This window comes from Balaenoptera borealis (genome assembly GCF_965194805.1).
Source record: "Balaenoptera borealis genome assembly, chromosome: 18".
NCBI classification, from domain to species: Eukaryota; Metazoa; Chordata; class Mammalia; order Artiodactyla; family Balaenopteridae; genus Balaenoptera; species Balaenoptera borealis.
This window is the reverse complement of record NC_138877.1, coordinates 13,563,112-13,582,073: the sequence shown is the minus strand read 5'-3', so window position 1 is coordinate 13,582,073 and position 18,962 is coordinate 13,563,112. Positions and strand designations below refer to the sequence as shown.

Sequence of the window (18,962 nt, the reverse complement as noted above, 5' to 3'; positions counted from 1 at the left end):
TGCTTTTCATCAGTCATCAGCAATCATATGACTGAGGCTCTAGGTAGGTACCCTAAATTGATGAGTACCAGATGAGTCAGATTTTAGGCAGAGGTTATATAAAACACCAACCCTATAAGGAGACAAAGTGCTCTCTCATGGCTCTGAAATTACTCTTCTACCAGGACTTCCAGGTTCACCAGGGAAGGCAGAAGACAGAAAAGAGGACATTGTGTCCTTCATCAGGAAAGCAAGTTCCCATGTGGGACTTTCCACGGTCCTGCTAATCCTTTGTGTGAACAGAGCAGCAGAGCTTGCCTTAATATTCTCTCATGCATCCTCTCTCTCTCTCTCTCTCCCTCTCTCTCAGGCAGCACAATGAACTCAAAAGTCTGGCTAACAAAGAGAATGTCTACATGTTCCTTGTAACATGGAACAAAATGACATGGCAGGCTATCAAGTGTGGGAGGAAATCAAGTCCCCGGCAGCCTGTTGTCATATGAGATAACAACTCAAGACCAGAATCTGTCAAAGACAATATGGATGCAGTAAACAAGTGTAGGCTCAGATTCTCCCAGAATGTATTTCAGCTTAAAAATGCAAGGAGGTCAAATTGGAGAATAATAAGTAATTATTTGTAGAAAACAGACTGCTACACTGATGACCTATATAAAAGAGTTATACATTCTTTTAAAAAATATAAATAAATATGGTTTTACTCATGGAAATCATGAGTATCTTATACAAGATTTAACAGACTTTGGTTTGCCCTTTATCAGGGTTGAGCTCTTCACCTTACCCTTTAAGGTTGTGTGCCCTGTGCTTTTTATTCAATTGTAGGAATAGCCTTGGTCAGAAACACACGTTCACACATCACTCACTGCTCTTACATCTAAGTTCTCTTTTATTTCAGTCATGAGCCCTGGGATGTAGGGGGCACATCATGCCAGAAGAGTTGTGGGAAGTAGAGGGGAGGGGATGGTGGGAGCATCCCCAAATCATTGTGGAATGGGAACAGAACATGACAGGCAGGGAAAGGTGGACCCGGGATTCTTGTATAGGAGAAGGAATGTCCAGACAAACTAGTTTGGAAAAACAACAACAAAATGAATGACAGCAGCCAATATGTATTAAATAAAAGCATATACTAGTTGTGTGTGTGTGTGTGTGTGTGTGTGTGTGTGTGTGTGTGCGCGCGCACACATGGTGCAGGTGTATATTCTTTAATCTTCACAGCTCTTTACTCTAGTTACTATTATACCTCACCTTTCTTTAACCAATGAGAAAATTAAGGATCAGAGAATTTAAAAGCTTGCCCAGGGTCACCCAGCCACATAGAAGCAGGACTGGCATTCAAATCTATATCCCTATGTCTCCAAATTTTATGTTCATTACATTTCTTCTCTCTGGAGAGGTTGGAAGTGAAAGAGGGATAAATTTGAGACCTATGGTCCTTGGTGATGTTCGCATGTTTCTGCCATTCTTCCCTCTGTCCAGGTATGTTGTAGGGCTGCATGTTTCCACCCCCTCTGAAATTAGGGTGGCCACATGACTTGTTTTGACCAATAAAATTTGGGGAAAAGTGACATGTGTCACTTCTGGGTAGAAAATGTAAGACTCCGTGTGAGATTTGCCACATCCCTTCCCTCTGCTGCAGTAACTGTGTGAGTTCGAGCCAGCTTCTGTCAGTATTATGTTGAGTTAAGTGCCCTCTATGCCTACTTTCTGGAGGGTTTTTATCATAAATGGGTGTTGAATTTTGTCGAAAGCTTTTTCTGCATCTATTGAGATGATCATATGGTTTTTCTCCTTCAACTTGTTAATATGTTTCATCACATTGATTAATTTGCGTATATTGAAGAATCCTTGCATTCCTGGAGTAAACCCCACTTTATCATGGTGTATGATCCTTTTAATGGGCTGTTAGATTCTGTTTGCTAGTATTTTGTTGAGGATTTTTGCATCTATGTTTATCAGTGATATTGGCCTGTAGTTTTCTTTTTTTGTGACATCTTTGTCTGGTTTTGGTATCAGGGTGATGGTGGCCTCGTAGAATGAGTTTGGGAGTGTTTCTCCCTCTGCTATATTTTGGAAGAGTTTGAGAAGGATAGGTGTTAGCTCTTCTCTAAATGTTTGATAGAATTTGCCTGTGAAGCCATCTGGTCCTGGGCTTTTGTTTGTTGGAAGATTTTTAATCATAGTCTCAATTTCAGTGCTTGGGATTGGTCTGTTTATATTTTCTATTTCTTCCTGGTTCAGTCTCAGAAGGTTGTGCTTTTCTAAGAACTTGTCCATTTCTTCCAGGTTGTCCATTTTATTGGCATATAGTTGCTTGTAGTAATCGCTCATGATCCTTTGTATTTCAGCAGTGTCAGTTGTTACTTCTCCTTTTTCATTTCTAATTCTATTGATTTCAGTCTTCTCCCTTTTTTCCTTGATGAGACTGGCTAATGGTTTATCAATTTTGTTTATCTTCTCAAAGAACCAGCTTTTAATTTTATTGATCTTTGCTATTGTTTCCTTCATTTCTTTTTCATTTATTTCTGATCTGATCTTTATGATTTCTTTCCTTCTGCTAACTTTGGGGTTTTTTGTTCTTCTTTCTCTAATTGCTTTAGGTGTAAGGTTAGGTTGTTAATTTGAGATGTTTCTTGTTTCTTGAGGTAAGATTGTATTGCTATAAACTTCCCTCTTAGAACTGTTTTTGCTGCATCCCATAGGTTTTGGGTTGTCGTGTTTTCATTGTCATTTGTTTCTAGGTATTTTTTGATTTCCTCTTTGATTTCTTCAGTGATCTCTTGGTTATTTAGTAATGTATTGTTTAGCCTTGATGTGTTTGTATTTTTTACAGATTTTTTCCTGTAATTGATATCTAGTCTCATAGCGTTGTGGTCGGAAAAGATACTTCATACGAATTCAATTTTCTTAAATTTACCAAGGCTTGATTCGTGACCCAAGATATACTCTATCCTGGAGAATGTTCCATGAGCACTTGAGAAGAAGGTGTATTCTGTTGTTTTTGGATGGAATGTCCTATAAATATCAATTAAGTGCATCTTGTTTAATGTGTCATTTAAAGCTTGTGTTTCCTTATTTATTTTCATTTTGGATGATCTGTCCATTGGTGAAAGTGGGGTGTTAAAGTCCCCTACTATTATTGTGTTACTGTCGATTTCCCCTTTTATGGCTGTTAGCATTTGCCTTATGTACTGAGGTGCTCCTTTGTTGGGTTCATAAATATTTACAATTGTTCTATCTTTTTCTTGGATTGATCCCTTGATCATTATGTAGTGTCCTTCTTTGTTTCTTGTAATAGTCTTTATTTTAAAGTCTATTTTGTCTGATATGAGAATTGCTACTCCAGCTTTCTTTTGATTTCCATTTGCATGGAATATCTTTTTCCATCCCCTCACATTCAGTCTGTATGTGTCCCTAGGTCTGAAGTGGGTCTCTTGTAGACAGCATATATATGGGTCTTGTTTTTGTATCCATTCAGCCAGTCTATGTATTTTGGTTGGAGCATTTAATCCATTTAAATTTAAGGTAGTTATCGATATGTATGTTCCTATTACCATTTTCTTAATTGTTTTGGGTTTGTTATTGTAGGTCTTTTCCTTCTCTTGTGTTTCCTGCCTAGAGAAGTTCCTTTAGCATTTGTTGTAAAGCTGGTTTGGTGGTGCTGAATTCTCTTAGCTTTTGCTTGTCTGTAAAGGTTTTAATTTCTCTGTTGAATCTGAATGAGATCCTTGCTGGGTAGAGTAATCTTGGTTATAGGTTATTCCCTTTCATCACTTTAAATATGTCCTGCCACTCCCTTCTGGCTTGCAGAGTTTCTGCTGTAAGATCAGCTGTTAAGCTTATGGGGATGCTCTTGTATGTTATTTGTTGTTTTTCCCTTGCTGCTTTTAATATGTTTTCTTTGTATTTAATTTTTGGTAGTTTGATTAATATGTGTCTTGGTGTGTTTCTCCTTGGATTTATCCTGTATGGGACTCTATGTGCTTCCTGGATTTGATTGACTATTTCCTTTCCCATATTAGGGAAGTTTTCAACTATAATCTCCTCAAATATTTTCTCAGACCCTTTCTTTTTCTCTTCTTCTTCGGGGACCCCTATAATTCGAACATTGGTGCTTTTAATGTTGTCCCAGAGGTCTCTGAGACTGTCGTCAATTCTTTTCATTCTTTTTTCTTTATTCTGCTGTGTGGTAGTTATTTCCACTCTTTTATCTTCCAGGTCACTTATCCGTTCTTCTGCCTCAGTTATTCTGCTATTGACTCCTTCTAGCGAATTTTTAATTTCATTTATTGTGTTGTTCATCATTGTTTGTTTGCTCTTTAGTTCTTTTAGCTCCTTGTTAAACATTTCTTATATTTTCTCCATTCTATTTCTAAGATTTTGGATCATCTTTACTATCATTACTCTGAATTCTTTTTCAGGGAGACTGCCTATTTCCTCTTCATTTGTTTGGTCTGGTGGGTTTTTAACCTTGCTCCATCATCTGCTGTGTGTTGCTCTGTCTTCTCATTTTGCTTAACTTACTGTGTTTGGGGTCTCCTTTTTGCAGTCTGCAGCTTCGTATTTCCCGTTGTTTTTGGTGTCTGCCCCCAGTGGCTAAGGTTGGTTCAGTGGGTTGTGTAGGCTTCCTGGTGGAGGGGACTGGTGCCTGTGTTCTGGTGGATGAGGCTGGATCTTGTCTTTCTGGTGGGCAGGACTGGGTCTGGTGGTGTGTTTTTGGGGTGTCTGTGACCTTATTATGATTTTAGGCAGCCTCTCTGCTAATGGGTGGGGCTGTGTTCCTGTCTTGCTAGTTGTTTGGCATACAGTGTCCAGCACTGTAGCTTGCTGGTCGTTGAGTGGAGCTGGGTCTTAGCATTGAGATGGAGATCTCTGGGAGAGCTTTCACTGTTTGATATTACATGGAGCCGGGAGGTCTCTGGTGGACCAATGTCCTGAACTCAGCTTTCCCACGTCAATGGCTCAGGCCTGACACCCAGCCAGAGCACCAAGACCCTGTCAGCCACATGGCTCAGAAGAAAAGGGAGAAAAAAATACAGAAAGAAAAAAATAAAATAAAGTTATCAAAATAAACAATTTTAAAAATTATTAGAAATAAAATAGTTAAAAAGTAATAAAAAAAAAGAAGGAAAGAAAGAAGAGAGCAACCAAATCAAAAAACAAGTCCACCAATGATAACAAGCACTAAAAACTATACTAAAGAAAAAAAAAGGACAGACAGAACCCTAGGACAAATGGTAAAAGCAAAGCTATACAGACAAAATCACACAAAGAAGCATACGCATATATACTCACAAAAAGAAAAAAAGGAAAAATATATCTATATATAAAAAAAAAGGAAGAGAGCAACCAAATCAATAAACAAATCTACCAATGATAATAAACTCTAAATACTAAACTAAGATAAACATAAAACCAGAAACAAAGTAGGTGCAGAAAGCAAACCCCAAGTCTACAGTTGCTCCCAAAGTCCACCGCCTCAATTGTGGGAAGATTTGTTGTCTATTCAGGTATTCCAGAGATGCAGGGTACATCAAGTTGATTGTGGAGATTTAATCCGCTGCTCCTGAGGCTGCTGGGAGAGATTTCCCTTTCTCTTCTTTGTTCGCACAGCTCCTGGGTTTCAGCTTTGGATTTGGCCCTGCCTCTGCATGTAGGTCACCTGAGGGCGTCTGTTCTGTGCCCAGACAGGATGGGGTTAAAGGAGCAGCTGATTCGGGGCTCTGGCTCACTCAGGCCGGGGGGAGGGAGAGGTACGGAGTTCGGAGCAAGCCTGCAGTGGCAGGGGCTGACATGATGTTGCACCAGCCTGAGGCGCGCCATGCGTTCTCCCGGGGAAGTTGTCCCTGGATCACGGGACCCTGGCAGTGGCGGGCTGCACAGACTCCGGGAGGGGAGGTGTGGATAGTGACCTGTGCTTGCACACAGATTTCTTGGTGGCTGCAGCAGCAGCCTTAGCGTCTCATGCCCATCTCTGGGGTCCGCGCTGATAGCCGCGGCTCGCGCCCATCTCTGGAGCTCATTTAGGCGGTGCTCTGAATCCCCTCTCCTCGCTCACCCGAAACAATGGTCTCTTGCCTCTTAGGCAGTTCCAGACTTTTCCCGGCCTCCCTCCCAGCTAGCTGTGGTGCACTAGCCCCCTTCAGGCTGTGTTTACACAGCCAACTCCAGTCCTCTTACTGGGATCTGACCTCCAAAGCCCGAACCTCAGCTCCCAGCCCCTGCCTGCCCCGGCAGGTGAGTAGACAAGCCTCTCTGGCTGGTGAGTGCTGGTTGGCACCAATCCTCTGTGTGGGAATCTCTCCGCTTTGCCCTCTGCACCCCTGTTGCTGCGATCTCCTCCGTGGCTCCGATGCTTCTCCCCCACGACCCCCAGTCTCCGCCAGTGAAGGGGCTTCCTAGTGTGTGGAAACCTTTCCTCCTTCACAGCTCCCTCCGTGAGGTGCAGGTCCCGTCCCTATTCTTTTGTCTCTGTTTTTTCTTTTTTCTTTTGCCCTACCCAGGTACGTGGGGAGTTTTTTGCCTTTTGGGAAGACTGAGGTCTTCTGCCAGCATTCAGTAGGTGTTCTGTAGGAGTTGTTCCACATGTAGATGTATTTCTGATGTATTTGTGGGGAGGAAGGTGATCTCCACATCTTACTCCTCCTCCATCTTGAAGGTCTCTCCAAGGATTCATCTTTCTATCCATGATTCAGCACAGTTTCTGGTATAAAGATGCTCAATAAGTATTTGTTGGATGGTTGCAGGATTGAAAGGATAAAGAAATGAAGAAACTTGAAGCTTCTTGGAGAGGTAGTCCCTATTTGTTCTATTTTTGGTTGCACAATAGTATTTATTGAATGAATGAATGAATACATGATCTTGTATTAATTCATATTGATTAGTCAAAGGGTAATTATTCAATAGTAAAGAAAAATTATGAATACTCACTAAATTTATAAATATTTTAGTTATGGCAATAAAATTAATAGTTCCAGGCTCCAGAGGAAACTCTGACCATACTTTTATCAAATGATTGTGTCTCTCAACAATATTCAACAAAGATTTTATTAAGTCAAGTGTCCACCAGGATAATTGAGGAAAGGATGGAGGAATCTGCTGTTAATACTGAAATACATTATCATGAACATAGCTGAGTGGTTGGAACGAATGTATTCTGAAGAGCACAATAAAAATCAAAAGGGAGTTTACCACAGTGAGTCAGTGAAGATGTGACTGGATGTGGAAGTAAGATGAATTGTTTTTTATTTAAAGTGTTAAGTTAAATTCTATGATAATCCCATCCTTTGAAAATTACCAAGTCCCTTATAATCACAACCTTTGTCCCTGTGCTCGTCTGTGGAGATAAAAAGAGTCAAGGACAATACGCTGATCATTGTAGGGAAGGGTATTATAATTTACTGCATTCAGCAACATCATGTACCATGGTGCTGTTAGTCACTCTATCTCAAGGATAAACACAACCTCCCCTCAAAAAACCCCCAATTTCAATAGAAAATCAGTACAGAAGGAGAAAATGTTTACATTTTTATAAATTTCTCAATTTAACTACAAAGTCCCACATTAGAGATCAATGCCACTCAGAGTAGCCACTTGGCTCCCTCAGGAATTATATGGGTTACGAGTCCTTGTGAGAAGAGGAACTTGCAAAGCACTGCTTCCTTCATCAAGAAGGTCTTACTAACAAAAAAGTCATCTAAACTAAAAAGTGTTCTTAGTACCTTACTTGATGTATATTCTGACTCAGGTTCCATCTCTCATGGTGAATGAGTAATTAACAATTCAAGGGCTGGCACTGGTGCGTGAACTGTACTTTGAGTAGCACTTCATCTAGATCATAGCCATGGTGATGTGAGCAGGGATCAGTATTGTGCTCACTGCTGTGCTCAGCCTGAGAGGGATCAGTATCAGCAGTATCGTGCTAGGAAACTGATCCAGACCTCAGCTTCTTAGAAGAATAGTACGAGGAATGAAAACACGTGGGCAGAAAAGAAGCAAATATTTTCTCTTCTCATTCATTGTGGAACTAACTCAAAACACTTTTCATGTATCTAACTCATTCCGTCTCTCCTTACGGTCACTCAATATTAACTTTCCTCTATGAAAAAACAAATCTAACAATACCAAAACAAAAACCAAACAAGAAACAACAACCACAACATTAAAGGAAAACGTTTTTCATAGAATCGAGGAGCTGGAAGTCCTTAAAAATCAAGAAACTGAGGTCTCCAAAAGTTAAGTAAATTTTGAAGGTCATTATTTGTACTCCTTAAGACAAAGGACGGCAGAAGGAGACAGCTGGAGACAGAAACCACAAACTGAGAGCCCAGGATTCCTTTTCCAACTCTAAATCCATCCATACTCATCTGAGCTGGGTGGCCAACAAGAGGAAATCAAATGAAAAACAAGTTACTCAGTTTCTTTTGTTATCCAAAGTTTAATTTATCATATCAATCCAAATATGAGCCAAGCAGGATCAAATGGATAAATATAAGACCAAAATTGCTAGGGATGATAAAGTGACAAGAGGACAGAATGAAGGATCTTGGAAACTAGTTCAGCTGAACCAGGCCAATTTTGCTGACAAGGAGTCCTTGAAGGTCTGAGAAGCATCAGTCAATATTCCACTGTCAATCTTAAAGGCATAGTTCCCATAATTTAGCACTCAACTATGAAAATCAAGGTCAACAAACTCACGAAGGACGTTCTCATGAGTAATTGTTAGAATAATCAGTTGGTTGCCAAGGCACGTGAAAAGCACAAAGGAGGGGATTGGTAAATATTTTATTTTTTGACCTGGATTCCATTTATATGAGTGTGTTCAAGTTGAACACATAAATCATAAATTATGTACTTATGACTTGTATGTTTTCTCTATGAATGTTAAATAGCAATAAAAATTGTTTTTTAAGTGCAAAAAATATGTTGGGCATATAGAAGACACTCTGGGTCACAGTGGGGAATATCTACTACTTGTTGGATGAATTATTGAGTGCTTCCTTTTTTACCCAAAAATATATGGCATATAGGCTAATAATATAAATAATGAATTCTGATAATTTACCCTATGGGAAAAAAATCAGACAAATTTAAGATGCACATGCACAAAGATGTACACTGTAGCTAAACATTGGAGCTACCAAGATGACCATGAGTCAAGGATTCGTTAAATGAATGATGGAAGAGTCATACAAATGGAGGATTCTGGTGTAATCAAAAGGATTATATGTTCTAGCACGGAAAGATGTATGGCAGAGTCAAAAAGTAAGCTTCAGACTCGTGCATAGTATGATTCTGTTTTTGTAAAAAAAAAAAAAACTACTAGCACGGCCACTGCTACTACACATGCATCCACAATTTTAGAGGCATGCAAAACCAAACCAAACCAGACTAAACTAAACTAAAGGAAAGAAGAGGTTATGCACCAAGCTGTTAACATATGATTTGTTAGCGGGTGATATTATGGGTATGTTCATATTCTGTTTTGTGTATGTCTGTATTTGAATGTTGGTACAAAGAATATGAATTGAATTTTAATCAGAAAAACAATATGGGTATTTTCATGAAGAAATAGAAATAAAATTTAATTATAGCTTATGCAGTGAAAACATAACTGATTTTTGAACCCAGAACTCTTTCTCTTCCTCCTCTTCCTTCTTTTTTTGTAATGTATACACTTAACACAAGCCTTTGAAATGATTCATATGTACCTTTTATTTCAAAGTTTAAGACTCTCAGGCTGAGGCCAGTAAGTCAACCTGCCCAATAGGACTTGACTGCACTTTCTGTTACAGTTGCATTTTACAGCATGTTCTGAATGTTCTATTTAAGAAATGAGAAGATAAATCCTTTTGCTATAATCCTGGTCATAGGAAAATTGAAAGCGAGTAAGAACCAAACCAGCTTAATTGGCAACAGTTGACAGATAGCCAGGCACTGTTGATCAGTACTAGACTACCGTGACAAATGAATCAGGAAGGCTGCTGTCTTGGCTACCCCTGGGCAGGGAATCTATATGTTAAATGTTCCCTGAATGAATTACTTTAGTATTCTAACTATGGTTAAGTCATCTTCCTGTCTTTCTGAGTCCGAAACAGGTTCTTACAGCCACCTATGCTTTTGTTTCCCATCAAAAATTGTATTCAAGGCTGTTACCTTCTTAAGTCACGCTTTTTAACAACTGTTATAGGCTAACAATTTCCAGACCTGTTCACTGTTGCCTGTAACAGCATCAGCATCAACGTTCAAGCGCATAATACAAATCATAAGTCTGGACCGACTGATCTCCCATCTTAATACAACTTAATAAATAATAATTTAAAAGTTAAGAACTCAGGAAATATTAATGACAGTCTATCCTGTTCCTGATATGAATTCAGAGGATTGAAATATTGACACTGTTCTGGCTGGATTGTGCCATGTCGTGTTTAGAGATACTGTTAAATTGTATATGGCTACTTGACTACTCAGAATCTCCATTTTTTTGTGGTTGTTGTTTCCAAAACTTAGTGTAGACTAAATAATAACTATTTCCTGGTAATGCAAGTGCGAGCACGGATTCTATTCATAAGGAACTCTTGAAGAAGGCGTTTTGTGTCACGCGACTGAGCATCTCAGAGCGCTCTCTCCCACAGAGACATCTGCCACAAATCAGAATCATAGGTGACGAGGCCCTAGAATGTGGCTCGGTAGCCTGCTACCCTGGACCTGCAAAGTCCAGTGGATGCACAGATGGACTTTCCAGTTCTGCGTCGAAGGCTAGTCCACATGTGGTATCATGGGCTACTGAATCTAAGCCTCTGGCTTGATTTCTGTAGGTACATCTGTTAGCTAAAAGGGATCCTGCCAACTCAGGCACTTAATTTGAGCTTCCTCTATGTTGGGTTCCCTAATTCCATTAACTAACTTGAAGGCTTTATTGTTTTTTTAGTTGTCAATATGAACAATAATGAAATAGTCTATAAAAGTTAAGTCTGTGATGCTTTGTATTAATGTAGTAATGTAAGTATACAATATGTTCCGTATATATCTATTTGAAGAAAATTCTTCTGCCACACTACTTTTTGGCTTCTAGTTTCATTTAACAAATGTTTACTGAATGGTTCATGGGTGTCAGGAGCCAGGCAAGTGGGACCTACACCAGTGCCTGATGTCAAAGGCTTTTCATAATTTTCCAGGTTCTTAAATTACTATTTAAAAAACCCAAATGAGCAAAATACAAAAATTCAGCCATAATTTTACTTTTTGCTTTTCCCTAATAACTAAGTAAATCTTAAAAAAATATTTAAATATAAAACAGTTAAATATAAATTCTACAGACTTTACAAGCACAGAGAGAAGAGTAAGCCCAGAGAAGAAATATTATCAAATGGGCTGAGACTTGATCTAGAGTAGAGGCCAAATCAGAGAATTTTGCCTGTGATGGCTTAATCTTTCATTCTTAGAAAAAATGTATGACTCCAAGTTTACTTAATGATTAGTGTGATTAATCATTCTCACCAATCAGCTCTGTCATCCTTCATCTGCCCTCATTAAAAAATAAAAATAAAAAAGAAACTCAGGAAGCCTGCAAATAAACCTTCTGATAGATTTGAAGCCACACACCAGCATACCGTTATTTATCTCTTTACATCACAGACATCCAGTAAAATCTGTTGAATTGAACTAACCAACAGCAGGGAGAACAGAATGGATCTTACCTTACGTGAGGCTTCTTTAATGAGAACCGTAAATGTGCGTGTGGTGAGCTCTTCAAGCACTTTGCCTTATGTAGAGGAATCAAAAATAGTAAAAAAAATAAAAAAATTAAAAAAATAAGCCAAATAAATAATAAACTTCAAACACAAACACAAAAATGGAATACCCCACCCATTTTCTGGAACTCATTATTCCCAGAATTCTTCTGAGGTTGGCAAATGGTTCCCCATCCCCACAATGCCCAGCATTTGAAGGTGACTGGGACGTGCTCTGTGGGGTGGTGTCAATGCGAGACAGTCTCACTAACACACGCTTCAAGAGCCCATTCACGTTACCTATGAGCTACGTGCTGATTATAAAGGGTGTAAGTGGCGGGGGGTGAGAGTGGGGCAAAATGCCTTTATACTTAGCAAAATAAAGCAGTTTAGTCACAAAATATATTTAAGCATGTCTAGGAGCTAGATCACGAATAAGCTAAAACACAGGCTAAATACTGCTTTTTTTCCCCTTTTTTTTAAGGATGCGTTGGGCTGCAAGACTGCATTATGAGGTAAACCTTTGAAGAAGAGTATTGCTTATCTTGACTCTTCTCCCGTTGATAGGCAATTGTCTGACAATGAATCTGAAAAATCTAAAGTGAAAAGCACCTGAGAAGAAAGATCTTGGGGCATGGTCCCTCGGGTCAGCCTGGGACTGCCCAGGAGGTAATCGCTGCCTATTTCCCGCCCTTTGCACCTGGAGTTTGGACTGAACCAAATGCAATGGCTTTGAGACGTCATGTAGCCATCGGATCCCATTATCCCCCGCAAAGAACCACCCAAGTGCTTAATACTTAAGCAGAGAATTTTCCGAAGGAAATTTAACGGGCAGAGGAAACGAAGGACAATAGGAAACGGACCCTGTCTCTGGAGTCTGACACCACCCGGGACCAACGGGGCCCCAGGCGTCTGGCGGTGGAAAGCGAGCAGGTGCAGCCCGCTAACCTGGTCTGGTACTCAACAGGATGTTCCTGTGAATGAAGGGGTCCTTCTACTCCCCGCAGGACGGCACATCACACACCTCCCTCCTCAATTAGAACTCAAACAATCTGCCCACGATCCATGAACCTCGGCAGGAAAACGCAGGATTCCAGCGTCTCATCAGATCAGGGAAAAGGGAAAGGTAGCTGGTGCGTTTTCCTACAACCAAGAGCTCGGGAAACCACGGCTGGGGAACGCCAGGATGTTCTGCGCCAGGTAGAACTTAACCGGATTTGGAGCCGCCGGAGACAGGTGAAAAGACTCACGCGAGCAAGGTAAGGTACAAAGCGGCTGTCAGTGTGTGCGCAGCGAGTCCCCAGGAAGGGAAGGGTGACCCCAGAAATCCAGGTAGGCGCCAAACACAAGCGTGACCGCACACACCACAAAGGCAGGAATAATCAGAATGCACCTAGAGACACGCTCCGCAAAGTGCAGAACTATCTGCACTTGCACAGGGAAATCAATCAACCTCTGCAGCGGCAGACGCGAGGGCAGACCTCCCCGGCTCCCTGCGTCCGGGACAGAAGCGGGTCATCCCGGGACCAAGGACATTGCGTCCTACTGTAGCCCCATGAAGTCACCCTGAGAACAGGGAGAGCCGGGCAGCGGAGGCTGCTAGCCGGCAGTAAGGACGTAGCCGGCACGAAGGGGACAGATTCGGGGGTGTCCAGAGCAAGGAGCCAAACCGCTGAGAGCCGGGGAGAGTTTGCGAGGCGGCTCAGGAGGGAGCGGAGCCTCCGCGACCCGAGGCCGCCCCAGGGGGGGAGAGAGGGCGCCCGTGGCAGAGGGCGAGCCCCCTTCCGGGGCGTCCCTGGCGCCCACTCCCCTGCGACTGCTCACGGGCGGCGTCGGGAGCCCCTCACTGACCTGCCGATAGGGACGCGCTGATCTGCTCCGCCGGCTCCCGCGCTCGGGGTGGGACCGGGCTGCGCCGACCTCCTCGCGGGCGCCCGGGTCCCGCCGATCCGCGCCCGCGAAGCTGTCCGCGGGAATGTGGGGCTCACTGGGGCGGCGGGCGCAGCCGAAGTCTTCCTTCCGCCCCCAGCCGCACAGCCAATGACGGCGAGCGGGACCCACTCCCCGCCGCCCCCCAGCCGCCGCTCGGGCGGGCGCTTGGGGCTAGGACTGGAGCCCCGCTCGGGCGAGGGAGGAGCTTGCGCCGGCGTTGGAAAATCCTGGAGGAGGAGGAGGCGTTTGCGCAGGGAGCCCCATCTGGGGAGGCAGGTGTGGTGCCCCCAACTTTTGTGCGCGCGTGTGTACTGAGGGAGGGGACGCAGTTTCCTTGGAGACTCAAGGACCTCTGTCTAAAGGCAAAAGCATCTACTCCCTGCCAAGTTTCTTCTCTTATCATTTATGAGTCCGCGCAGCACCCCGTCCAAACCACGAGTCCAGGTGCATCACCGCAAGCCCAGCTCTGAGCTGTCTGGGGCCCTCGCCCGGTCCTGTGGGCCGCGCCTCAGACGTCTCTCCTTCGGCGTTTCTCTTCCTTCCCCTCTGAATCCTCTGCCTGAGCATCAGATGAGCTGAGTAGGATTGCAGTTCCTCTCACTGCCAGGGAGACAGGCAATCATAAAACTCTCTGTTGGGTCACTGGCTTAGAGAGAGTCATACATCTTAAAAGAACTCTGGAAAGGGAGCCTTTAACTGATATGACTAACTCCGGTTACTAGTCAGCCCTGTGACCTTCACCCAGCGATTCTGAAAACCAGGAATCCAGCGATTCTGGATTCCTGTTTTTCAACCGGAAAGTGAGAGGCTTGGATTATTTGATATCTGAGGTCTCTTGCGCTTTGACAGTCAACAGTCCAGGTGGCTCTGTGGCCTGCGAAGGGCTGAGCCCTGGGAAGTGTTGGTGTGGCCACCTTCTCCTCCAGTCCCTGCCTGTCCCTGCCTGCCTGTCCTGCTGCATTCACCCTGACGTCATCCCCCTGTGGCCAGGAAAGCAAATCGTACAAATCAGTATTAAAAAATGCTGCTCAAGTCTCAGGGACCATATAAATTTGCACAAATACTGCCACCTACCAGTGCCCAGCTCCTGGGATCATGGTAGCTGTGCCCATGTTTGGTGGTTCTCCAGGTAGAGATGGATGGGGGTGGCGGGCTTAACTCTGAGGCTCCTTTGGTAAGTGAGCAAAGGCTCTATCTCTGCCCTTTCCTTCTCCAGGAGAATTGTCTGTGTGTCAACCTTTTCTATATGAATCTTTCTATATAGGATCTAAAATGCAGGATGCTGGAATGAGCTGCATTGTCCAAAGGGCAGATTCTGAGACCCGCTTCTCTCCCAGCACACTTGCATTTGTACCCTAAACTTTACCCGTTCACATGCCACTTTCATGAATTTTATTATATCCATCTACCACCTGCTCTGTTAGGTACTTAGATTTTTACTTAGGCTCATCATAAGCAGTAATTTCCATGAAATCATTACTTTGCTATATACCAATTGCATTTCAATACGAAGTAAGTAATAAATAAATAATCTCTAAGGGTTTTCTTGGTATGTCCTGAATTTGGTTTCTTAGGGCTGCTGTAACAAATTACCACAAGCGATTTCAAAATTGATAGGGAGGCAAAGCTTCCCGTGTCTTTATTTTTTTAAATTTCATGTACAAATGATCTAAAAAATTTTAATTGTCAAATTTGCTTCCATAGAAAGTCTTCAAAAGTAGGTCAGGCACCACTCAAGGTCCTGGGAGTTTGCAGGCACAGTTTAGAGACATAGTTCCAAGCTTCTAGCAAGCATGGTCATCCCATCTTTCCCCCAACCCTTTTCTGTCTTATTCAGAGAGAGATGGATTGGTGAAACAAAAAAGTGTGGAATTTGGAATCAGATGGAGAGTCATTAAATTCTGATGCTGTCATTTATTATCTCTGTGACTTAAGCCAATCACTTAACTTCTCTAAGCCTCATTTTCCTTATCTATAAAATGGAAATAAGTGTCCACATTATTAGGTTGTTGTGAGAGTTAAACACACACACCACACACACACACCATTCCTAGCAATTGTCTTGCATATAATAAGTGCTTAAAAGTATTAGCTCCATCCATCTTTTCTTCCTTGCTGCCATGAAAGCAGCATTCAGAATTACTTTGTCTGTTCTCTAATTTCCTTCTAGGTTATCAGGAAACTTACATTCTGTTTCTAATACTCCCTGGACTAACTCTCTGCTTCCTTTCCTTGATTCCTTCATCTCTGCCCCCCTTTTAATGATTCCTTCCCAAACTCCATCCTCTCTCTCATGCCTCCATGTCTCTTTTTTCAAGCAGTTCCCACTTTCCATCTGCCACAATTTCAGAGATCTATGCCCTGTGAAGGAACTGATAACTCGGAGGAGAGCGTGGGTCATAAAAATTCTTACTTCTTTTTCCTTTTCATGATGTTTCGATAGTCCTTCTTGTTTATTTGCTTGTTTAAATCATGGTCTTCCCAAAAGCATGGAGAAATTTGTGTTATCTAATGCTATGGAAAAATTCCTGGACCACAGTCTTATTAAATTCGTCAGACATTTTTGGAGCATCTGCTATATGCCAGGCAGTGCCCCGGGCACTAGGGAGATAAAAATAAAGAAGACAGAGTCTCTGCCCTAAAATGCTTACAGACCAACCAGGCAGACAGACCTATAAACACCTACTTTGAATATAAGTGTGCCTTGTGAGGCTTCAAACAGTGCACATGAAAGAATTCCCTGTGCTCTTTTGGTCATGAGATTGTCTTGCACTGGCCAGTCAAAAGGCCCTCCTTGCCCACAGCCCCCTGCTGAGTGAAGAGCGCTGTCTGCTCCCCTGAGCAGAGCTCACTTACTCTGCTTCGTGTGATGGGTGTCCACATTTTTTTCTTAGGTGCCCATCATCTAGCCACTGTTTGAGACTCGGTGAGAGGCAGAGCCCATCTCCCACTGATGAAGCCTGAAAGGCCGTATACTCCTTCCTGCTCTCCCATCACCACCCAACCCCCATGCAGCTGGGGTGAGAGTATGTGACCTAGACTTGGCCAATCAAATATACCTTCCTTAGACCTGGAATTGGGACTTGGTCACACAGGGAACTGAGATGAGGAGGGCTCTTTCTGGCAGTGATTGCAACAATGTCCAGTTTCCAGGGCCAGCAAGGGCAGGGGGACAAGCAGTGAGATCTGGTTTCCAGTGCCCAGGTGTCAGTTACAAGTTACATCTCCTCCTGTTCAGTGATGGCAGTAGTGTCTGCTCTCAGCTAATTTGGAGGTATGATTTGGCTGTGATTCTGGCTTCTCAGCCTCCCTTTGTTTCTGTTCATTTTCTGAGCCTCTCTCTGAAAATCCAATATCCTTTCAATAAATTTTTTTTCCCTTAAACCAGCCAAACTGATTCTTAGCAAATAAGAGTGCTTTGGCTGAGGCCTGGTACTAAGGCTCTACCTCAACCAGCACAATGCTAATAAACTGATCCGGGTAACTTCTCCTTCTAGGATATTCAAACTGGAAATATGTGAGTGGGTCAGTTAGAATCCAGAACAGAAGCTAAAAGCACACGCCCAGGGGCTATGTGTAGGCTGAAATTGTGAGTAAGCAGGAGTTATGAATAAGCAAAAGTTGTGATCTAGCAGATGTCAAAGCACATGCAGAGGAGAGGAAGAGGTGGTTGGCTGACAGCTGCAAGGAAGCAGAAGCCAGAGGCATTAAGTCCCCATGATGGTGAGGGAATGGATGAGCCCCTGCTCTCCAAGCTCTAGATTTTCCTTGAATTGGAACTATTTTCCATTTTCCAAACTGCATTTCCATTTCTGTGAAACTAATTAGCCATAGCTATTCTTGGGTTCCCTTGAAATTCCAGGTTCTCATTTCAATGTATATCCTTACAATAACTTGCCTATTATTTGAGGTAACCAGGATAAGACTATTCCATATGACCAAAGGGTCCCAAAGATTACAGTGATGCTATGACCAGGACACAGGAAACAGCTGTCAAATAGTATATCTCAGAAGTCACTGACCTGCCTCTCCAAAGATGTCCTTTCTTTTCCTATCTTCCTGGAAGTTTCCCAGCAGCAGAACCCTTCCTCTGGGCTGGAAAATAATGGTTTATAAGAAGTCCCTGTTTAAAATGTACTCTATTCCCTGGAGGGAAAGATGAGCCAGAGGTGTTTTTCTCTGCATTAGCCATTAGCACCTGAGCAGATTAAATGAGTTCGTTCTTAAATTTGAACTCTTAGAGGTCTGATACTTAGGAGATGAGCTGGTTATAGGGCAGACAAATCAGACACAAGGGCGGGGAGGGTGGGGAATAGATAATAGAAAATGGCGGTGAGAGGTCCCAGGGACATTCTAAGGGACTGTCTAATGGAACATTCCCACGAGGGAATGTCCTGGTGGGCAGCCAGTGTGAAGAGTGCCGGGGGCAGTGCGGCCAAAATGGCAGCAAACATTCTCACTTCACCATCTGCCTTCTGCGGCCCCGGAGTACGACCTTGCATAATTTCTGTTACCCTTCAGCTCCTACAGGAGGTGGGGCTGGGCTAAAGTGGAGAGTAAGATGGTCGTCTTGTCTGCCCGCTTTGAGATTCTGCTCAGAAATTACATTAGTCGTGCCTTGGGGTTACTTGCATTCATTGCCGCAGGCTTCACTTTATCTCCTGCAACATACAGTGCCCTCTCATGGCTTGTGCAAAAGGAAATATCTATGTGTCTCACCTAGCCAGTAAATGGTACACATTCTAGAAAAAAAAAAGTGATTCTGTTAATGAGGCTTGACACAGGAAGGAACGAATTTACGCATGCTGCTGTGTTTGAAGGGAGAGAAGATGCACTGAAGCTGCTTTAATGGAAGCAGAAGTCTGAAGTTATCCCTACAGAGCTTTATTTATTTTCTCAAAGTCTAAAATGTACCTCAGGGTTTGGTGTTTTTCTTCTTCTGAGACTAGTGGGTAGAACTCTTCTCGGAGTAGCAGTGAGTCACATCAGGGTGCAGGTAGGAGAAAAATATTAATGCTAGGGACCCATCTTTTCTTTCTTAGATGCTGGGGGCTGCGTTTGCCCATCAGCTATGTTTGTGTGGCCAAGTGACTTACTGTGGGTTATAAATCAGTGCTGAGCAATGTGAAAAGCAGATGGGGAGTTGAACGCATCCTCCACATCTCTGTCTTGTGACTGGCTGAAGTCCATGTGCAATTTTGAAAAGGATGTTTGAAAAGGATATTCATCATTTCAGATTGCTCCGTGGGAGCTTTGCAGTTCATGATGTGCCTCTGAGGTACTTCTCAGAGATGGGCTTGC

At 42.8% G+C, this 18,962-nt stretch overlaps 1 protein-coding gene across 2 annotated transcripts in view; it reads right to left on the bottom strand.

The window, feature by feature from the left end:
• Nucleotides 1-17,925, bottom strand: part of SERTM1 (serine rich and transmembrane domain containing 1) — a 30,438-nt gene extending 12,513 nt beyond the window's left edge. The window contains exons 1-2 of one of the 2 annotated variants that reach the window (XR_014236962.1): nucleotides 13,581-17,925; nucleotides 11,697-11,761 (exon numbers count right to left, since the gene is read on the bottom strand). The gene's annotated coding sequence lies outside the window, so the exon portion shown is untranslated. The remainder of the gene's footprint in view (nucleotides 1-11,696; nucleotides 11,762-13,580) is intronic. The other variant, XM_082365748.1, reaches the window with a different exon arrangement.
• Nucleotides 17,926-18,962: the final 1,037 nt, after the last annotated feature.